Here is a 22,890-nt window from a genome sequence, read left to right as displayed (position 1 = left end):
TGGGGTCCTGGCCTGGGGTGAGAGAAATTTCCAGCAGTGCAGCCAATATCTCACGATACCTGTAGACGTAGTAGAAACATCTGAACCAAATGGTCATGTTGCTTGGTGAAAAGCCAGACCCAGTGAGGGTTGATTAATGGATTCACGTCATCCTAGACCAGAGGGAAGTCTCCAGCAGAATGCTGTAGGGCTCAGTCTGGGCCTGTGTCCTGTCTGACATTTTTATTGACAACTGACCAAGATAGCAGGCTTATCAAGTTTGCAGGTGATCGAGCTAGGAGGGGCAGCTAATACTTTGCATGAAAGAGTCAGGATTCAAAATGATTTCAACAGGCTGGAACACTGGGCTGGAACCAACAAGATTAAATTTAACAGGGATAAATGTAGAGTCCTGCACTTAGGTTAAAACAAAAATCAATGACATAAGTACCGGGTGAGGGGCAGGCCCAGGCTTGACAGCAGTTCATGAAGAAAAGACCTGGGGGGTTTAGTTGACTGCAAGCTCAATATGAGTCAACCATGTGATGTGACTGCTAAAACCTCTAATACAATCACGAATTGCATTAACCAAAAAGCAGCCAGATCAAGGGAGGCCATTACCCTGCTGCTTTCTCAGATTGTCAGGCCATCTCTGGAATACTGGGTCCAACTCTGTGGTTCTTTTTTTTAAAGGTCAGTGACAACTGGGAATATTTTGACAAGCAGCCAGCGTGGCAACGGACCTGATTACTGCCAGAAACTTGCTAGAAACTATGGTGCCGAGGTTCTGGGATGAGGGCAGAGATGTATAATCTGACCCCAGTAAACACAGTTGAATCTGGAGTACTTTTGGAGGTTGGGAGAAAATCCGAGAGTGGTCTCCTTTTTTCCACTTCCTGCGGGTACGCAGAATCATTGGCCTGTGAATCTCATCCCAGGCCTTTCTGAAGTCGGAGGACTAAGGGTTACTTAGAATGGGTCTAGAATGGGGATCATTGTGGGAGTAAGTAGAGAACGGGTTAGTAAAGTAGGAAGGAACCTGCACATGCGTACCTGGAACACCACTTTTCCTTCGTTTCCCCCCCCCCAAGGATGTGCAGTCCCCACTTTGGTCACAACGTGGCGCCCTCGCTCCACACGCATCCTGAGCCAATGGTGGGCACAGAGTGGGCCTCCTGGCTGCAGCTGCATTTCCCGCACTCCCCACTGTGGGGAGCCCGCGGGGCTGCTCCACTTGGTCACGGTTGGCCAGGGACTTGTGTGTGGCAAGAAGACAACTGAGGTGTGGAAAAGCTTGCCCACGGCACAAACACACATGGATCCAGATGTGGCTCCTGTTAGGACCATGTATTCTGACCTGAGCTACTCTGCACATGGCCTCTTGTCTGCCCTAGCATGGAGCCCACAGTGCAGAGGGCTACTCCTATAGCAGGAGGGATTCTGGGGCACCAAGAGCTCCATCGTTGTGGGGTCAGGGATGAGCCTGAATCCCCTTACAGTGACTGGCTGTCTTACTGCCACCAACTTAACTAAGCCCTGTATGTCATGGGTTCCTTAACTGAAGTAGCATAACACTGCCAAGTTCATGGAGTTGTTGGCATTGAATGAGTCAGGCATCTGGGGCAGTGATTCTGAACTGGTGTAAGAATCACCAGAGAAACTTGTTGAAAATATGATTTCTGGCCCCACCACCAGTCATTTAGTACTTCTGGATGGATCCCAGAAACCTGTCTAACCACCTCCGCAGGTGGTTCTGATGTCCCATGGTTCTCTGATCACATTCTGAGAAACTGACCTAGGACATGCAAGGTGACCTAGTTTAGTATGCATTAATTCTTTCTCAGAGCCTATGGGAGGGACAGTGGGGATCATGGGGCTGGGCTTACAAGTACATCTGCTTACTCTCCGGGTGCCTGTAGCCTTGATGGAGAAGGAAGGTAGGTCTGGAGATGGGGACATGTTATGAAAGCTCAGAATGGGTGTACTGAGGGCCATTGACTTGGAGTGCTGGCACCAAGGTTGGGGGACACTTGGGGTCACGGGTGTGTTGGTGTATTGCAGTGTTGGATGTAACATATTGTTGAAGGGAATGGGGTCAGAGTGTACCTGGAGGGGAAGGAGCGAAGAGGATGGGGTGGGGGACATTTGCACTTTCTTGGGGGACCGGAGATGGAGGTTTGTTATATCATCGCGGGGCCAAGAAGACATAGCGATGGAGACTGCGATGCTCACTGAAGCCCCGTGGGGGCAGCCGTGACTTGTGATTTGTGATGCGGCATTGAACCCACGATTTGCTTTTTTTTTTTTTTTTTTTTTTGGAGTAAGAGGGGAGGAGGATGCTCCTTAAGAGCTTCTGGGGGGAACTTTCCTGCCCCCAGAGGGCATAGGTAGGTAGGTGTGTGTGTGTGTGTGTGTGTGTGTGTGTGTGTGTGTGTGTGTGTGTGTGTGTGTGTGTGTGTAGGAGAAGGTTAGCATATTAGCTTATGCAATGAGATTTTCGAGAAGTCCCTTTCTGGATTTCATAACTGGCTTGAGGAAAGGAGTCAGTCTCCAGGACACACTTGTTTTACCTCCACAAACAGAGTAACGTTTGACCTGCCTAATTTCTCATGGGGCTCAGTTCCCCAAAAGGGGGCACTCTTGTCAGCAGCTCATGAGCCTGTGGATGTCTGCCAACTGAAAACACCTTCCGGAAACTCTGAAGACCTTCCCAGAAGAACATTCTAGAAAGAATCCTCAAATTTCAAGTCCTTGAACACTGGAGCTGGAAGAGAACTTAGATACCATCTCATGAAGTCTCCCTCAGCTTGGTCCTGGGGGATAGACACCTTGTGTGGACGCTCACTTTCCAAGCTTTCGGGTACCCCAGAACCTGGTGTGGGAGACAAGATTCACCCATTACCTAGCAAAAAGGGACACTCAGTAGAGTAGGGTTGCGGGTTCTGCTGGTAAACACCTAGGTCAGAGGTGGGTGAATACCCACAAAAGAAGGCTCCCTAGAATGGGACAGCTAGAGTTGTACCTTAAAATGGATAGGATTTTGTTTAGTTGTTTTTCTTCAGTGATTTTATGAAAAGCGAGATAAAAAATACGGGATGAGAGGGTGGGGCATATTGGTCTGCTACAGGGGAGCAAAGCCACAGAGGCCTGGATCCAGCTGAGGTTTGGGGGACAGTAAGACCAGTTTGGTTATAGAGGGTAGGTGGGGACCACTGCTGGGGCAGAGTGAGAAGGGCAGAAAGATAGGCTGCAGCTGGCGGTATGAGGCTGGAGGCCAGCTTGGGCTTACAGTGGGGACACAGGATTGAGGCTAGAGAAGCAAATGAGAGCACCCGAGGAGAAAGGGTGGGAAGAGAAGAGCGGTACAGGGGCAGTCGTGACCATGCCAAAGAAGCACTCCCGGGGTATCAGGAATGGAACCAAGAGAGTGGGTCATTAAGGTGGAGGGGGACACAAAAGGGGTGGTCACAGGCTTGAACTCTGAAGATGAGTTTGGTGTAGGAGGTGGGGGCGAGGAAGGTCATTAGAGTCCATGATTAAGAAGTCAGCAGAATGGTAGGGGGTTGGAAAGTGAGTTGGTGGAGAAGAGATTGGGGCAACAAGTGTAGACAACTATAGGTTATGTGAGAAACACACAGAGGACTGGAAACAGACCTGTATTTTGAAAAGCTGCAGCAAAGCTTTGTTAGAGACAAGCAAATTTGTGGACAGAAGACAGAGGACAAGGAGTCATTGGAGGAGAAGGAGTAGACACTGGGAAGAAAAAGTTCTAGAAGAGAAAAGGAAGGACAATGGGAACAGCCTAGAAAAGGTCAAAGCCTCTGATGGGGAGAAAAGGGTGAAGTGAGGGACTCCAGTTGGACCCAGGCTTTGATCTCCTAAAAACGAGTCGTGATTGAGGTCAGATTCTTCAAGTCAAGGTGGCTGGGATGGGGCTGGTCTATAGGAACATAGAGGAAGGCCACGGTAGAATCAAAGGCGCAGTCTAACGTGTTGACGTGTTGTCCGGTAGGGCCAGGTCGCAGTGGAGCTGGGCTGGGGTTTGTCTTGGGCCAGGTCTGATGCTCTGCCTCTGGGAGCAGGATGGAGCAAGCAAACCACAGTGTAAACAGGTTACAGCAGTGTCAGGAGCCTGGAAGCCAGGGCACCATGAGGGCAGTGAGGGGCCTTGCTGGGGGGGGAAAGAGGCAAGGCATTCAGAGCCCAACCTGTGAGGGCTTGATGGAATAGTGTGGGCAGCCATGCAGTTTGGGGGTCAAGGGCCTGGATTCGAATGTGAGGAACCACTGTTAACGATTTTTAAGTATCTGAGGTGGGCTCTGAGTGGAGAGAACATGAGATGCATAAAGGGAGTATTGCTTTGTGCCACTGTTCGGTATTAACAAATTTAATCCTCACAAAAACCACCCCCCACCATGAATTATGAATTAGGTGCTCCTTTTTTACTATTTCACAAATGAGGAAATTGAAGTTCAGAGAGGGAAAGTAACTTGGCCGAGGTCACATAGCCAGTTGGTGGCTTGGTGGCAGAATTCTCCAAAGTCTGTTTTTTGCTCTTTTTATTAGCTACTTAGCAGGTAGGTGACCTTGAGTGAGTTACCTGATTTCCCCCTTCACTTTCCTCATCTGAAAAGTGGGGGATAATAGTAATACTATCTTATAGGTGTTTGTGAGGTTTAAACGAATGAATATATGTGAAGGACTTAAAACTGGTACATAGAAAGTGCTACTTAAGGGGATGTCATTAATTGTTGCCGTTGTTCTATTGTTTTTATTTCTTAAAATAGCCTCTTATCAGAAGCTGAGGACTTTGAGGAAAGTGAAAGGAGGTCCTGGGGCATATTGGTCATTTAGAGAGGGTCAGGTAGTGGGGGAAGGGGGAGAACAGGATTCAGCCAGTGTTTTTCAACTGGGGACATGTTTATCACAGTGCCTGGGTTTTGGGAGTCAGGAGTCAGGAGTGTTAACAGTGGGCAGTCACATCCCAGTTGAGAATGTGCAGGAGAAATGCTGGAAAGGATCCTTGGGATTTAACTCCTCAGAAGAATAGCAGTTCTGGAGATTGGAGCAGTTTGAGCAAGCCCTGGGCATTTGGAATGAGCTTACAGGTCTGTAGGGACCTGGGAAGAATCAGACCCTGATGGAGGGAAGGGCGGGGGAGGGCTGAAAAGGTAGGCTGAGACCACACCCCGGAAGGCCAGGCCGAGGGGTCTGGACACTGAACTGAACAGCTGTGGGGTTCTGGATGAGGGCATGTTATATTTAGGAAGATACTTGGACCGCTAGGGAAGAGGTTGGGTGAGAGGAGGAGGATCTGGGGACTCGGCAGGGATGTGGGGCCAAACCCTGGCAGGAAAGGCACATGAGCTGGGCTGAGTTTGGGGTTGGACTGAGCAGGTAAGTGGAAGCACTGAGGAAACTCCCAGTGGATAGATGCATGAATGGACAGTGGGCTGGGCTGGGCTGGATCTGGCAGGCACTGACCTGGGAGGGAATTCTGGGAGAAGTGGGCTGGCTTGGGACTCAGGTCTGGTGTTTGGGACATGGTGATCATGGTGAATTTAAGGTGATGATAGGGAGTCAGAAAAGAGGTGCCTCGTAAAGAGCCAGAGATGCTAGTTGAAGTCAGAACTAAAGTACAGATTTGGGAGTCAGCCACATCTATTGAGTGCCCATACACATATGAAATGGGGCCCCCTTGAAGGCCATTCCTGTGGGGTTGCTGGTTGAATTTGAAGTCTTGCTTGCAGATACATTGGTTATGGGAGAGAGTGTGGAAGGGAAGCACTGAAACCTTCAGATAGCCTGCCTCTGCATGTAAGGGAGAGTCAGGCCACGATAGGAGGCCAAGAGCTTCCTGGAGGGCCTCCCCAGCATCAGGCACGGCAGCGAAAATGCCCAGAGGCTGACTGCTTCCACAGAAAGTGACTTCAGGACAATGGCAGGGTGGAGGGAAGAGACAGGCAATGGAGCCACTGAAGGAAGGAGGCAGTAGGTGAGGATGGCTGGTGAGCTGGAGGTTTTGGAGTTCAAGGAAAGAGGGACAGAATTAGGGTTCTGAAGGCAGGCTGAAGAGGGTGTATATGTGAGAGAGGAAGCAGTGAGGCTGATGGAGGGGAAGAAGCAAGAGAGGAGATTCTTCTCTGACCTAAGGGTTCCCAAGGAGCTATCCTCACCTTAGATACAAAGTAATGGATTTCTCCAGGCTCGATTCTGTGGCTTTTCTCTGCACCCCCTTAATCCCCAGTTTAGGCTATTTCCTCTGCCCTTCCTCAAGGAACACAGGAAAGAACAGATAGCCTGTGTCCTATAACTGATTTATCTGCCTTTCCTACCCTGCCCTCCAGACTCTGATTCCTGCACCCTCATCCTTCTTTTCCCCAGGATAAAGTTCACTCCCATGAGGTGACCTGACCGTAGAGTTTCTTCCTGTTTGCCATCCTCAGTGCATGTGGGCTTTTTCAGGAAACTTGTGGACCATCCTGTGCCCTTCTCCCCCTCCCCCCATAGTCTTCTGCTACTCCAGTTCAGGCCAGACTTGCCCCTTTTTGGCCATCGCTTTGATCACCATTCCTCCTGGGAAGTGGTGCCCTGATCCCTTCCCCATCAGCTCCCTGATCTCTCTGTCTGTCACCAGAGTTAGGAATCAGCACAAGATGTTGAAAACTCTCCTCTCCTCTGGACTTCTCCTCCAGTTGGGCTCATTCACTTCTTACTGTTCCTTTCCTCTGTTGATTCTGCAGATGGGGGGTCCACTTAGATAACTTGGCAGATAAAAAGCAGCACATGCTCTGATATCTTACTGTTTTGGAACCATTTTGCTTCTGTTGCATTGTAATATTCTGGAAGGGAACTAGAGGTCACTTAGTCCAGAGATTTCAAGGAATATTTTAAACTTTAGAATCTTCAATTCTGAAAACACACATACGCATACACACACTAAAAGTAGAAATGGCTTTTATCAGCAAGCTTCCTCGTCCTTGCTCCAGCCTTTGCCCATAGCAGCCTTGGATGCTTCTGAGAACCCTTAGAGCCCCACGGAGCACATTTTGAAAGTCTGATGCCTTCATTTATACGTGAAAAAACAGACCCAGAGAGATGAAGGGACTTGCCCAAGGTCACACAGCAAAAGCAAAAACTCAGGATTTCCTCAGATCTCTCTGGGTCCTGGCATTCTAGCAGTTAATAACTTCTAGCTGAGCTGTTCCTCTAGTGTTCTTTATGTGCTTTGTGTTTGTTATTCATTTACTTAGCAGATGTTTATTGAGCACCTACTATGCATTGAGTACACAGTAAGCCCTCAGGACTATTAGGTACCAGTCCTGGGAGTCAGTGGAAGCAAAAGCAGTCACTGTCTGCCCTCATGGGGCTTTCCGGCTAGTGGTGGGGGCAGAAAAGCTACATCCGTGGGATGTACCATGAAGGAGATCAATGGTGTGATAAGGACTTGTAAGTGGGTATCAGTCCATTTGGGCTGCTGGAACAAAAATACCGTAGGCTGGGTGACTTAGAAACAACAGAAATTTCTCACAGTTCTGGAGCTGGGAAATCTAAGATCAAGGCACTTGACAGGAGTCTGGTGAGGATGTGCCTCCTGGGTCACAGTCGGCCATCTCACTGTGTCCTCACTGGGTGGAAGGCATGACGGAGCTCCTGGGGTCCCTTTTATAAGGGCACTAATCCCATTCATGAGGGCTCTACCCTCATGACCTAATCACTTACCCAAAGCCCCAGCCCGGATACTATCACAGTGGGGATGTGGTTTCAACATACGAATTGGGGGGGGGAACACAGACATTCAGTCTGTAGCATGAGGGATTTAACCTAGTTAGGAAGTGACCCGGAGCCCAGAGCTAAAGGTGAATAGAGAAGAGAGGACAGAAGTGTTGCCGGTGGAATGAGTAGCATACGCAAAGCCCCGTGGCAGGAGCGAGTGAGCGACGTGGGTGGACTCTGCCAGGCTTGAGTGGCTGGAGCGCGGGAAGCGGGAGCATGGCCCAGCATGAGCTGGGGCTGTACACCTGACAGGGCTGCACAGGCTGTTAAAGAGTGCTGGGGCTTCATCCGAGGATTAGATTTGTGTTTTGAAAAGATGTCTCCAGTTGTAAAAGGTAGCTGAATGCCCCGTCCCCAACCCTGTCTCAGCTGAATTCCTTTCATCTTCTGTCTGCTTTTCTGACTTCAGTCACATGCTGCTGGCTACTCTCAGCAGGTCTGGTTTCCACTCTCGGTGGCATAGACATTTCAGCTCTGAGGTGTATGTGTGCGTTTGGTATGTGTGTGTGTTGCTACTGTATCATTCATTCAATAAATATGAAGTTATTAAGTGCTACTGTGAGGCAGGTACTGTTCAGTTATCACCATGGGCAAGCAACAGGATGGGTAATAGTGTGCCCTTGTGTGTGATGTTGGTGCATTGTGTCATTATATGTGAGTGCTTGTGTGTAAATGTGCTAACCGTGTGCTCTAAATGGTGGCCACTGTGGGTAACTATGTAAGGCTCCTCTAGGTGTCATTATGTGTGCCTGTCGTTCTGGGTGTTGTGTCTAACTCAAAGGAACGACAACAGCGGGTATGGCAGAGGTTTGTGGGTGGTTGTGGTGTGTTGCCATGCAATGTGAATGTTGGACTCTGAGGCGTCTGTGTGTTGGGGAATGGGGGGGTGCTTGGGAGACCTTATCTCCTGCAGTAAATCTAGTGGAGAACGAGCTTCCTGGGACTGTTGGAGGCGCTCTCTGTGGCCCCTGGGATGATTGGAGCAGGGAGTGGAGCCTCCCCCGCTGGCGCTGGGGGCAGAGGGGAGGTGAGGGCGCCTGGGCAGGCCTGGCTGGCCAGACGGGGCCAGATTAATAAAGCGGGACCTGGGAGAGGGCAGGCCAGGGCAGGTGGCTTTGGCAGGAGGCGGCTGAGATGAAAGTGGCCCGACTGGCGGGCAGGCAGGTGGCCTCTCCCCCTGCCCTGTCAGCACTTTTTAATGTCCCCTCCGTTAGAATGTGTGGGAGGAGTGGGGTGAGGGAAGCTGGAGCTCACCTTTCCCAGGCCCTGGAGGAGGGGCTGGGGCAACCAGGAGGTGGGGTGGGAGGAATGCGGTTCTAGGTGTAACTAGTTGAGAGCAAGAGTCCCAGCCTCCTCTGTCCCATCAGTGCACCTTAGCTCTAGCTATCCAGGGAGGCAGGACTAGAAAGCAACTAGAGAAGCAGAAAACAGAAAGGGAGTGGAAGGGGGTGACTGAGACCGTGTGCCCGCACGCAGGTGACTGTCAGGGTGTGACTGCGTGCCTGCGTCAACAGATGAGCGTGAGGCTGAGGTCATGAGAGCGTGAGCAGGACTGTGTGCGTGCGTGCGTGCATGTGTGTGTGTGTGTTCAGCTCTCTGCATGTGGGAATTTAAATTTTAAAACAGGAGACTTGCTTCCTGGCCTTGGCCTATTGCTGGTGTGTGGCTTTGGGCAGCTCATTCACCCTCCCTGAGCTTTGTTGCTTTATCTCTGAAGTAAGGATGAGGGTCCCTGTTCCACAGGATGATTGTGGGGCTTAAATAGACTGAAATAAATGGTCAACTACAAATCTCTTTATAAACGTGCAGTATCATTGTTAATAATTGCGTGTGGGGCGTGTTGGGTGACCATGTGTGATGGTGTGGGTGTGTCTGGGGGGCCTGGATGTCTGTGTATATCAGTCATAGTGGGTGTCTGGGTGAGAGAAGAGAATGTTAGTAAGCATGAACTCTATTTGTGATAGGAGTTTGTTGCAGGAGTGAGTATACAGGTGTTAGATGTGTGTTTGGTCATTGTAGTGAAATATATGAAATCATCTGTATGGATCCAAGAGCAGGGGCGGTGGGTGTCTTTGTGTGACTGTGAATGTGTGTGTTTGTCTATGGGGGGGTCTGTGTCATTGTGTGTATCTGTTTGCAGTAGCTGATTTTGTGTCTTGGGATATATCTGAGTTGCCCTGGCACCTGAGATAGATATGTGCATCTTGGAGAGCATGCTGGCTGTGGGGGATGTGTGGGGTGGCTTTAGTGTGTCCCTGTGCCCTGTGTGTCTCTGGGTGTGTGTCCCAATGCAAATATGCTTGAATGTGCCTTTGTCTTGATCATATGAGTGTGATGGCGGGATGTGGTGCCTTGGTGTGTGTGTGTGTGTGTGTGTGTGTGCGCGTGTGCGTGCGTGTGAGTGTGTGTTTGGTGAGCGGCTCTGCTGCCTTAAGCACCTTTCGAATACATTGGCCACAGCTCATTGAATCCTTTAACAATCTGACTCTGCTCTTCCTTCCCCGTTTTTTCTAATTCAGTTCCTCTTATTACAAAAATAAAAAATAAAGCGCTGCCCCTTTCCAGTGGCTGGCCCCGCGGAGCCCCCGCCTCGGGACCAGCCTCGTTTCACTCCATTTCGGAGAAAACGGGAAGTCGGTAATTTTAAAAAATATTTTCTACTTTATTTGGGATTTAATGTTCTTACAGAATCCTGCTGCCTCCCTCGGTCCCCCTCCTCCCCATCCACCCCCAGCCCCACATGCAGGAGGTGTAATGGCCCGTTCAGCATATTAGGGGAGCCAAGTGCGTGCCTCTGTGTGTGTGTGTGTGTGTGTGTGTGTGTGTGTGTTTGCAAGTGTGTACACACACACTTCAATAAAAACACACAGAGACCCACAGCAGACTCACATAGGAATACACAACAGCTCAAATGTATACTCAGACGTGAACTCAAACGCTGTAATATGCAAACACCATACAAAGACAGAGACCCAACCCCGGACACTGTCACATTCTAAAGGGAAACACAAAAGCAGGACTGTCAGGGGGGACCCTCCGGAGACAGGAAACCGGATAGGCTGAGAGGGGAAGAAGGACAGAGACATGTTTCCAGTGAGAGATTGGAAGCGACTTTTACACCACAGAAGAGTGTGAGGAGAGTACTTCAGAGAATGAGAAGGGGTTGACCATCCCTGGGCCAGACATTGCCCCTTTTGTACAAGGGGATACCGTATGGTCAAAAAGTGATGAGTCAAGGTCATGTAGAGAGTCCAGACTGGATGTGGCATCAGAAATAAGATCCCTGTGCCACTTTCCTGTGCCCTGCTATTGGGGTCCCAGGGCAGTAAACTCTGTAAGTGTGTGGACATGTGTGCTTTTGAAAGAAAGATAAACTGTTGAACAGCACTAATTTAAGTGCCATACATGTATTAGGCTCAACAAATGTTTGCAGAGGCTGGCAGAGCCTGAGTGTGGCTGCGTACGTCTGTAAATAATGTATTTGAGAACCTGTGTGTGTACACGTGGGAGCATCTATCATGGTATATAAGCGCCTGTGTAAGTGTGGCTGTGTGGACGTGCCTAGGCATAGACCATAAACCCCACAGGGGCAGGAACTATGTATCCCCCTTGTATCCCATCACCTAAGAGAGAGCTTGGCACATAGTAGGTACTCAGTAAATATTCATTCAAGAACGATGCATGAACACAACCACTCTGGGAGCCCAGGTAGCTTAGGGAGGGCCTGACTACCGTTGGTAGAGATCATGAACAGTCCAGCCTCTGGGAAGGACGTGGGAAGAGGGGGAGATGGTGCACCACGGGGCGGTAGGGTGAGAACTCTGGCGCTCTTGCCCTGGTGCCCTCTTTTGCTAGGAGATGTGGGCCCTGAGGTCGGTGCTTTGTCCAGAGTGATAAGTTTCAAGAGTTTTAGACTATTCTGTGGTGAAAAAAGGAAACGAGCTATCCATTTGTTAAATATGAGACAGGTGAGGGATAAAAGGGCAGTAGCGGACAGAAACTCAAGATGGATGGATGGACAGAGATAGACATACTGAGTAAACACACAAACTGATTAATAGATTTATTTATAGACAGACTGAAAGACAAATGGAGACACAGATAAATAGATGTACAGGTAGGCACACAGACTGATGTGAATAGTCAGGTGGACCGACAGTCTCTAGGAGTGACTGACAGACCAACAGACAGGCAGGCCAATCGATAGGCAGTTGGACAGCTGCTTGCACAGAGAAGATGAATGCATACAGAATGGGCCTATAGCCATGCCCCATATTCCATCTTCCCTCCTTACTAATAGACTTGGGTTTGGTATTTAGAGACCAAGTGCTTTGTGGGGGAGGAGGTTGAACCCCTCCCTTGTCCCAGAGGTGAATCCCCATTGGTCCAAGAAAATCATGGTAATTCCATTCAACTTGCTGGGGATTGATTTAGGGGTGATGTGTTATAATTCTGAACACTGAAATGTGGGAAGAAGTCTGTTAAGGAGACTTTGGGGGAGAAATTTTGTCTCATACTCATAAAAGGGCCCAGGGAAGAGATATGCCCCTTTTCTCTTTGTAGATTTTGGACTTCGCTATGTAAAAATGTAATGTGCTGAGCTGCTGCAGCCTTTTATAAAACTTTGAGGTTCCTCCTGAGTCAAAAGCTGACATGACAAGGATGGCAGAGGAGAGATGTAAAAAATATCTGGGTGTTAAATGATGCCACTGGGCCACATTAATCAACTTAGGAATCTCCCTGCCCCTAAACTTCTTGTTATGTGAGATAATTATTTTTCTTATCATCTAAGCCACTTTTGGTAGGGCCATCTGTTACTTGCAGCCAATTGCATCCTGATCGCTACACAAATCAACTGACAAATCAGCAGACAAACAATGGAGAATTGAAGAGATTACATGAGTGGAGAGACCAACCAATAGACAGCAAGACATACAGGTGGAAGACCAATAGATCAGCAGTTAGACAATAAGCAGATTCTTCAAACTGACAAAGAGATAGGCAGATGATTTGTAGATGAATATGAAGCAACCAGACAAATGGACAGAGGTGAATTAGACAAATGGAAATATGGACTGGAGCATGGAGGGATAAATGGGAGGACTGGCAGATGGAGACATATGTAGACAAACAGACCACTGACACCTCCAGGAAACACACTCTGACCCCAGTCTGATTTAAATTCTCCTTCTCAGTGTTCCCATGGCCACCTGTATACAATACCATATCAGCCCTCACCCACTGTGTGGTGAAATTGGTTTCCTCATCACTCCTCACAGTAAGTTACAGGTCACAAGTTCCTTACCCACCTTTAATATCCCCAGACTAGCACAGAGCTAAGCACACAGTAAGTGTTCAAGAAATATTTATCAAATGGGTGACTGAATGAACAGCTATAGATGGGGGATGAATGAATGGGTGGATGGATGGGAAGGAAGGAAGGAAGAAGGGAGGAGGGAGAGGAGAGCGGGAGAATAAGAAGATGGACAAAAAGTTGTACAGATAAATGGCAATGAATAGACAATTTTTTTAAGATTTTATTTATTTGTCAGAGAGAGCACAAGCAGGGAGAGTGGCAGGCAGAGCAGGCAGAGGGAGAAACAGGCTCCCCACTGATCAAGGAGCCCCATGCCTGAGCCAAAGGCAGACGCTTAACCGACTGAGCCACCCAGGTGTCCCATGAATAGACAATTTGGCAAGCAGGTTGGATAGACCATCAGAGAGGCAGATAGTATGTTCATGTAAGATGAACAGAGAAACATAATGACCAGGTAAATACACAGACAGACGTGTGTGTGAGAGAGGGAGGGAAGGAGAGAGAGAATGAGAATTAGAATACGGATGAACAGATCACTAATAGGCAGGAAGGTATATGATGGATGGTCAGTCAGATGGTTAGATCAAAAACAGGTAGAAAAACAAATGAGCAGGTAGACAAGGACAGGTCATCAAACCTAGGACATATAGATATCTGGCTAGTTAGACAAATTAAAAAGGAAAAAGAAATGGATGGGTAGATGGATGGATGGATGGATGGAGAGATGGATAGAGATAACCAGATAAACTAGAGGGCAGGTAGCTGGAAAGACAAACTCCGTGACCCTGATGTTTATGTTTGTCACTTGTTAGATAATTATGTCTATTATGTAATTTTCTTACTTGGGAAAAATTCTGTCTGTCCCTGTCTCCATCCCCTCCCTCTCTTCCTCTCTTTTCCCTCACACTGTATCTCACTTCCTTTTTCTCTTCCTCTCCTCTTCTCCTCTCCTCTCCTTTTCCTTCTTCTATGTCCTCCCTCTCTGCCTTCTTCTCCACTCCTTAAGAGTCCCCATACCCACAGATGACCCTCTGCCTGCTATAGTAAGGCATGTATTTGTGTGACAGAGGCTGCCTCTGAGCAGCGCCTGGATTTAGGATGGTGAAGAAACATGGGAACCATGGGAAGGTAGAGAACATCTTACCCCCATCCCCACCCTCGGCAACCCCAGCACAGTCTTTACCCCAATTCCAGCAACTAAGTCCTGGCCTAGGATTCTTCCTGACCACCCCTCCCCTCATCCCCCCTGCCAGGGATTCCAAGAAGCTGAGGTTAGGCCTTTGAAGTTTTTCTCTGAGATCTAATCACTTTCTAGGCTTGAGGGAAGGGAGCAGACTCAGGACTTGCTTTTTTGTTAAGGGGCATGGAAATGGTAGCAAGGGAAGAGAGGTGCATCAAGCTCAACCCAAAACCTTGGTTCTCTCCATCTTTTATGTCCATCTCAGTTATTGGTCACTTTCTGAATCTCCGCTGAGTCTCCCAATTCAAGTGATTCCTGAGGTCCCGTGGTATACAAGGTACTCCCTGGTGCTGTGGAGACAAACAGGAAGTAAGACAAGTCCCTCTCCTGGAGGCCTCTTCTCATTTTCTTCTTCCTCTCATGTGTATCTGTCTTTTGGCATCTTCTGTCTTTCTCTTAGTCAGTGGATCAGAGACCAGTCATAAAGTAGCCACTATCTGCCACGCGTCTGTGCTCTCTTCTGTAGCTCTGCTCTCCACACCATTCCCACCTGCCCTCAGTCTCTAGTTCCCACTTCAGCTGAAGCAGGTGCAGCAGGCACTTTCCAAGAACAGAAGACCCAGGAGATTGATGACTCTGTGGCTGTCCCCTCCTCCTTTTCCAGGGATAACCAGTCTGTCAGGGAACCAGGGGAGTGGTAGAGGGGACTTTACACAGATGCAGGCAGTGGGTGGCCCCTGGGGTATTCCTCCTGGCTGTCAGAGCCCCCTTCCTCATTGTTGTCCTTCATCTCCTGCTGCCTAGTTATTCTTTCTGAAGGATTACTCTGAGCCAGTGCCATTGTTGAAGATGATTCAGCATGGCATCCAGAGCTCTCCACTACAGGCCCCAACTAACCCCTTCCAATCCACTCAATCCACTCCTACCCCCACAAGCCCTTCAGGACTGGTCATCTTCCTTGACAGGCCTAGGTTTCCTGATTCTCCATCAACCACATTCCATATCTTTTAAAGCCATACTCTGATGTCAGCTGTTCAGGAGACCTTCCCTGATTGCCCCTACAAGAGGCTCCAACTCAGACCCACATGTACCCAATATGCCCTTATATATGTATACACTGACCTCCAAATACAAATGTTGACACCAACACCAAGACGTTCCACTGCCATGTCTTGTGCTTTCTGCGTGGCTCTGGGCAGAGTCCAGGCTCTTCCAGGCCTATGGACAGCTCATCCCCAAGACCTTTCATATTCTTGGTTCCACACTCCCAGCAGGCCTTTGGGTTACCCGTTCCCTCACCCTTCCTCATTACTTGCCCAGATGGTGATTCTTTCTTCCTCCCCTTCACTGTCCTCCCTCCCCACTTCCTCCTTAACATTAACAAGTTCCTTGAGAACCTACTGTGTGCTGAATATTCTCTTCCCACCCCCATCCCTGGGGCACAGATCTAGAGCCAGGCTACCTGGGTTCTAATTCTACCTCCACCTCTTCCTAGCTGTGTGATCTCAGGCAAATTACTTAACTTCTCTGTGTCCCATTTCCTTATCTGCAAAATGAGGTTAATAATAGTACCTACCTCACAGAATTGTTGAAAGAATTGGTATAAGTAGGGTGCTTAGAACAGTCCTTGGCACATAGTACTATAGATGTGAGAGTTATTATTCTATTATGCCTTGGCTCTGAGGATTCAGATTGTCAAGTTTAGAGGAAGAGAACTGTCAGGTACCAAGTGGCCCCTGTGTGCAAAGGGTCTTATATGTGGTGGTGTTTATTTATTTATTTATTTATTTATTTATTTATTAATTAAGACAGAGCACAAGCAGAGGGAGAGGGAGAAGCAGGCTCCCCACGGAGCAGGGAGCTGGACGTGGGGCTTGATCCTAGGACCCCTTCTCTCATGTTTCCCATCACAGACTGTATGTATGTATTGTAGTTATCTCTATCCCTGCCTACCTTCCCTACCAGACCACAAGCTTCTTCATGGTGGGATCCTCATCCATGTTTGGGCCCTTCCTGGAACCAGAAATTGTGCCAATTGGACCTGCAGGTTAAAGCACTGAGGGCTTCCCCAGGAAGCAGATTCTGAGATGGAGGTTAATGTGCAAGGTGCTATCAGGAAGCTCTCAGGATCAAAACCTGTGAGAGGGGAGAAAGGAATCAGGATTGGGCAGGCCAATGTTTTAGGGCACTCTGGAGCTAGAATGGCCCTTCAACTTTTTCCCAAGTTGGGGCCAGAGGGCTCAGCTCTTATGTACCCCACCCCTGCATTGATGAGTCATAGGGTGGGTAACCAGAGGAAGCAGGCATGACCTTGGGCTAGGCAGCTGTCTTCAGCTGAGGCCATCCTCCAGCAGGAGCTGACAGGACTGTCTGGTAGACTCCCAGCCACTGGGGTAAGTCCCTCATCGAAGGGGGTCTGGGTGGCACATGACAGTGTCCACCATGGGTGCCTATCCAACTAGGAGGGTGGGGCATTCAAGGAAGGCTTCCTGTATGGGGCAAGGCATGAGAGTTTTAGAAGAACAAGTCCAAAAAAAAAGAAAAGCCAGGAGGGGGATGTGTAGGGAAAAGAGGAGCTTCTGGTAGAAAGAACAGCGTTACTAAAACCCAGAAGCAAAGCCGATGCAGAAGTAGGCAGAGCTCGGATCTGAAGGTCTGCACTGCTATGATAAAGAATTTGAGGTTTTTGGGGCACCTGGGTGCCTCAGTCGTTGAGTGTCTGCCTTCGGCTCGGGTCATGATCCCAGGGTCCTGAGATCGGGTCCCACATCGGGCTCCCTGCTCAGCGGGAAGCCTGCTTTTCCCTCTCCCACTCCCCCTGCTTGTGTTCCCTCTCTCGCTGTGTCTCTCTCTGTCAAATAAATAAATCTAAAAATAAATAAAAAGAATTTGAGGTTTTATATTAAGGGGCTGGGGAGTCCTTAAGGATTTTAGGGCAATGTGTGATATAATTAAGATTTATTTGCATTTTAGAATAATCTTGGCACTGCTGCTTACTAGCTGTGTTACTAACAAGTGATTTAACCATTCTGTGCCTCAATTCCCTTGTCTGTAAGATGGTGATAAGGATAGTGCCTGCCTGTTAGGGTGGTTGCAAGAATGAATGAGATAGTATGCGTAAAGCTGGTGTGTGACAAGCCTCAGTGAAGGCGGGCTATTGTTATTAGCTATTACAGGCTGGCCTGGGCTGGGAGGAGAGTAGTGGAAGGTAGAGCGCAACAGCGTCTGCAGGTAGTCAAACCTACAGGGAGAGCATAGGTAATAAGACAGAGGCTGCAGAGGTGGGAAAGAAGAGTCCAGTTTAAAAGCTTTTAAGAGGTCAAATTCACAGGACTTAGTGAGGGCTTGGATGAAAGAGGTGATGAAAAAGATGGCATCCACAGTGACTCCCAGGTTTCTGGTTTGGGTGACTACTGGGAACATACAAATGGATTTGGGGCACAGGAGGTGCTAATTTCATTGTGGATGAATTGAGATGGAGATTCTTAAAGAATCCAGCTGGAGGTTCTAGCCAGTTGTTCAGAGCTGAGTTCTGAGAAAGGCTGGATGGGGAAAAAACGTGTGGAGATCGTTTGTGTAAAGGTCAGTGGAGCCATGGACCTGGGTGAGGCCACTGAGTGATTGCATAAAGGGAAGAACTGTGGGCTGCAGATGGAACTGTGGTGAGCACCAGCCACAAAGGGAGTGTGAAAGGGAGATGTAAGAGGTCCCAGAGAAATGGGGTGTGTGTGTGTGTGGGGGGAACAAGGAGATGCTGCTGTCACGAAAGCCAGGGAGGAAGGAGACCCAAAAAGGGCACAGCCAACACAGCTCAGTGTCACAGAGACAGCAGCATCTGTTGAAGAGGGCAGGGGGTTCCTGATGGTTGACCTTGAGAGCATTTCATCAAAGTGGTGGGTAGAAGGCAAGTTGTGGTGGCTTGAAGAATAAAGATGAAGCTGAGGGTTGTACATCTCTGAATGGACAAACATGCAGATAGAGAGATTGCTGGGGGTCAGTGCTGGGCCAGTCCAAATGCAATCTTTCCAGACCTTTACTTGTGCCCCTTCTCTCATGTTTCCCATCACAGACTGTATGTATGTATTGTAGTTATCTCTATCCCTGCCTGCCTTCCCTACCAGACCATAAGCTCCTTCATGGTGGGATCCTCATCTGTGTTTGGGCCCTTCCTGGAACCAGAAATTGTGCCAATTGGACCTGCAGGTGATGAGCAGCTGCTTATGAAGTGAATAAATGATCTGAGATGAGACCATGAAGCAAGTTTCCTGGTTTGCAGACTAGTCAGTCAGCAAGGAAGTAGTGAAACTATGTTCTGGAAGAAGATGTGTGATGGGAAGAAGGATGGCTGAGGATTATGGGGTGTGAATCAAGGCACTAGGGAAAAATAAATACAACTGATTTTTTTTTTAATTTAAGTAAACTCTATCCCCAACGTGGGGCTGGAACTCACAACCCCAAGATCAAAAGTCGCATGCTCTACTGACTGAGGCAGCCAGGTGCCCCTAAATACAACAGACCTTTGAGGAGAAGTTCTTAACCATTTTTAATTCTGGATCCCATGGAGAAATGCCAATGTAAATAATGAATACTTGCTCCAGGAAAAACATATCACACGCTCATATCCAGTCTGCATATGATTTCAGCAGTTTCACAGACTCCTGAGGCCCATCTATGGACCTGCTTAGTGATCTGTGGATTCCAAGTCAAGAATTGTGCTTCCAGAATGGAGTATTTACCAGTCCTGTGACCTGTGGTACATCATGTACCCACTCTGGTCCTCAATTTCTTTATCTGTATAATGAGGAATCATGAGATGAAGGTGGAAAGTGTAAAGAAACACAACTTTGTGAGTCATCCGGCACAGGTATTTTACATACCACCAATATTCTACCTTCTTAGTGGGTAGAATTATCCCCATTTGGAAAACAGGACACAGTTCAAGACATTTGACCAGACGTACACATGAGTAGGTGAAGGAACTAGATTCCACCCAGGTCTGTCCAGATCCAAATCCTGGGCTCTCCTGTAGACAGTGCTGCCAACCAGGCATAACGTCATCAATGTCTTTCTGCCCACCCCTGCCATGGTTAATGCACCAACATGCATGAAAAAGATTTGAAAACTAGACAGCATTTATGCAAATACTACTTTGGTATCAGCATTGTTGATCACCTCATATCTTAAAATCTCTTCCTTTGGCATCTGTTAACCTTCCTTCCCCCGACCTCAGACCCCTTCTTCCTTGCTTCTGTCACCTGCTCCTCTTTTTCTTCTGTCTCCTGAGGGTAGGTTTTCTCTAGTCCCACCTCTTGCTTTCTGTTCTTTCGTCTCTAAATCCCCTCATGCTATAACCTCAGCTATGACCTTTAAGCAGGTGACTCTCAAATCTGTACTCCAGTCAAGAGCCTTACTTCAGCAATCTGCTGGGAGTTTGTCACCTAAATCAGTGGTCTCAGACTTTATTGTGCATCAGAATCACCTGGAGTGTTTGTTTAGAAATGGATTGCTGTGCCCCATTGCCATAGTTTCAGATTCAGTAGGCCTGGGGTGGAGCCAAAGAATATTTTTTTACAGCATTATACATGGCATAATTGACATATAATAAACTGCACGTATTTAAAGTGAATAATTTGATAAGTTTTGACATGAATACACCCATGAAACCAGCACCACAGTCAAGATAATGAACATATCCTACCCCCCAAAGTCTCCTTGTTTCTTTTATAATCCCTCTTTCCCTCCCCTCAACGTCCTCCCCCATCCCCAGGTAAACTTTAACTTGTTTGTGTCACTATAGGTTAGTTTGCATTTCCTGGAATTTTATGTAAATGGAATCACAAATATGTACTTTTTACTGTTTCTGGCTTGTTTCACTTATAAAATTATTTTGAGATTCATCCATGTTGTTGCATGTGTCAATAGCTCATTCCTTTTTATTAGTAGTAGTCCATCATATGAATATACAGTAGTTTGTTTCTCCATTCACTAGTTGAGTGACATTTGGGTTTCCAGTTTGGGGCTATTACGAATAAAGGTACCAAGAACATTTGTGTAAAAATCTTTGTGCTCTTATTTCTCTTAGAAGTAGAATGGCTAGGTCATATGGTAAATGTATGTTTAACTTTTTAAGAAACTGCCAGATTGTTTTTCAGATTGGTTGTACTATTTTACACAGCCACCAGCAGTGTATGAGAATTCCAACTGCTCCACATCTTTGCCAGTATCTGGTATGATCAGTCTTTTTAATCTTAGCCATTCCAGTGGATATGTGGGGGGTATTTAATGTAGTGATAGTGGTATGTAGGGCTTTTAATTTGTATTTTCTTAATAACTAATGACGTTGAGCAGCTTTTCAGGTGTTTATTTGCTACCCATATATCTTCTTGGGTTTAGTGTCTGTTCAAATCTTTTGCTTATTTTAAAAATTGGATTGTCTTTGTACTATTGAGCTGTGTTTTTTATGTATTCTAGGACAGATGTGCTTTGTTGGATATTTGCTTTTCAAAAAATTTCTCCTAGTATATGGTTTACTTTTTTATTTTTTAAATGATATCTCTTGAAGAGCAAACATTTTAACGTGATGAAGTCAAACTTATTTGTTTGTTTGTTTAAAGTAATCTCTATACCCAATGTGGGGCTTGAACTCACAACCCCAAGATCAAGAGTTGCATACTCTTCCAAATGAGCCAGGCAGGCGCCCCTTGATTTTTTTAATAGTTTGCATTTTGGGGGTCATATTTAAGAAATCTTTGCCAAACTCAAGGTCACTAAGATTTTTCTCCTATATTTTCTTATAGAAGTTTTATTGTTTTGGTTCTCATATTAGGTCTATGATCCTTTTCAAGTTAATTTTTTGTATATGGTGTTGAGGTAGGGATTAAGGTTCTTTTTTTTTTTCTGCATATGACTATTCAATTATTCCAGCATCATTTGTTGAAAAGATTTTCCTTTCCCCCATTTAATTGCTGTGGTACTTTTGTCAAAAATCAATTGATCATTTATGCATGGGTTTATTTCTGGACTCTGTATTCTGCTCCACTTATTTGTTTGTCTATATGCCAGTATCACACTGTATTGCAGTGTCTTTATAAGTCTTAAAATCAGATAGTGTAAGCCTTCCAACTTTGTTCTTTTTCAGAATTGTTTTGGCTATTCTATTGTATTTCCATATACATTTTAGAATCCATTTGTTAGTATCTAAAAATAAACAGCCTACTAGAATTTTGAGATTGCATTTAATCTAGAGATTGATTTGGGGAGTATTGGCATCTTAACAATATTGAATCTTCCAATGCATGGGCATAATATTTCTTCATTTGGGGGGATTTTCTTTAATTTCTCTCAGCAATGATTTTTGGTTTTCAGAGTAGAAGTCTTGTATATCTTAGGTCAAACTAATCCCAAAGTGTTTAATATATTTTGGTGCTATTGCAAATGGAATGCTTTTTAAATTTGTATTTCCTATTGTTTATTGCTTGTATATAAAAATACAGTATGTGTTTGTTAAAACAGATAGTTAGGCCCCAACCCTACAGTTTCTGATTCAGTAGGTCTGGCATGTGGTCCCAAAATTTGCATTTCTAATAAATTCCCAGGTGCTGCTGATGCTATTTGGGGCACACACTTTAAGAACCATTGGCATAAGTGTTCTGCCTGAATCTCTTGTTTCAAACCAAACTCATCACCTGGCCCCAAATAAGCTCTTCTTCAGATTTCCCTCTTTCCAGAGATGGCCCCATCATCCAATTCCATGTTCATTGGTCAACTCTCTGAGTTTCCCATTGCAAAATCAATCTGTGGTTTATTTTAACACCCTCACATCCAATCAACTACCACCCTAATAATATACTACTGAAATATGTCTTCCCTCTGTCCCCTTCACTTTCCATCTCATTCTTCATCATTTTCCTCCTTGACCAGTGAAATCACCTACTAACTAATCTCTCTGCCTCTAGTTTCTTTCTACTACAACCTGGTCTTCACAGTCCCAGACTAATCTTTCTAGTCGGCAACTTGGATTGTGCCAGTCTCTTGCTAAACAATCCCCCACAGGGCTCTTTCACTGCCAGATTAAGTCTAAACCCTTTACTCTGGCGATGCAGTCTTCCAGTTGCCTACTTAGTATCCTTTCATCTTTAGTAATAGAACTTGTATCTTATCCAGGAGAACAATATGCCCAGATTTTTAAGTTTATTTCTCTCAGCAAATAAATGGTATATTTTTCTCTTGCAGATAAATGGCCACGTGACTAAGTTCTGGCCAATAAAAAAAATTTTTTTTGGCCAATAAGATGTTAATACAAGTTGTTGTGTGCTACTTCATGAAGGTTCCATAAAGGTTCCATAGAGAGGGCAGATAGCTGGACAGATTGCCTGTCATCCTTTCCTTTCTTTCCATGTCTGGAATGCTGGAGCTCCAGCAGCTATCTTGGACTATGGCACAAATTTAAAGGTGGAAGCACTTGCTAAGTATATAAGGAGCCTGGGTCTCTGGTGATGTAGAGCTGCCATACCAATCCCAGATCACCAAACTCTGAAGTTATTTTACTTAGAGAAGAATAAACCCTTATGTGTTTAAGCTACTGTAACTTGGGTGCTTACAGTCAACCCTAACCCTGACTGATACATCTCATATTCAA

At 46.7% G+C, this 22,890-nt stretch overlaps 1 protein-coding gene across 3 annotated transcripts in view; it reads left to right on the top strand.

Annotated features, from left to right (window-relative positions):
• HIF1AN (hypoxia inducible factor 1 subunit alpha inhibitor) overlaps window positions 1-22,890 on the top strand; it is an 80,373-nt gene that overhangs the window by 20,407 nt on the left and 37,076 nt on the right. Inside the window, exon 9 of one of the 3 annotated variants that reach the window (XR_012381683.1) lies at window positions 673-21,486. The exons of the other annotated variants lie outside the window; for them this stretch is intronic. The gene's annotated coding sequence lies outside the window, so the exon portion shown is untranslated. Of the gene's footprint in view, window positions 1-672; window positions 21,487-22,890 lie in introns of those variants that run through there. 3 annotated transcript variants of the gene reach the window in all.

The sequence above is a fragment of the Callorhinus ursinus genome, unplaced genomic scaffold, assembly GCF_003265705.2.
Source record: "Callorhinus ursinus isolate GAN/ISIS: 27379988/994484 unplaced genomic scaffold, GSC_fseal_2.0 scaffold20, whole genome shotgun sequence".
Lineage (NCBI taxonomy): Eukaryota > Metazoa > Chordata > Mammalia > Carnivora > Otariidae > Callorhinus > Callorhinus ursinus.
Note: the sequence above shows the minus strand (reverse complement) of the source record. Positions and strands in the feature narration are given on the sequence as shown.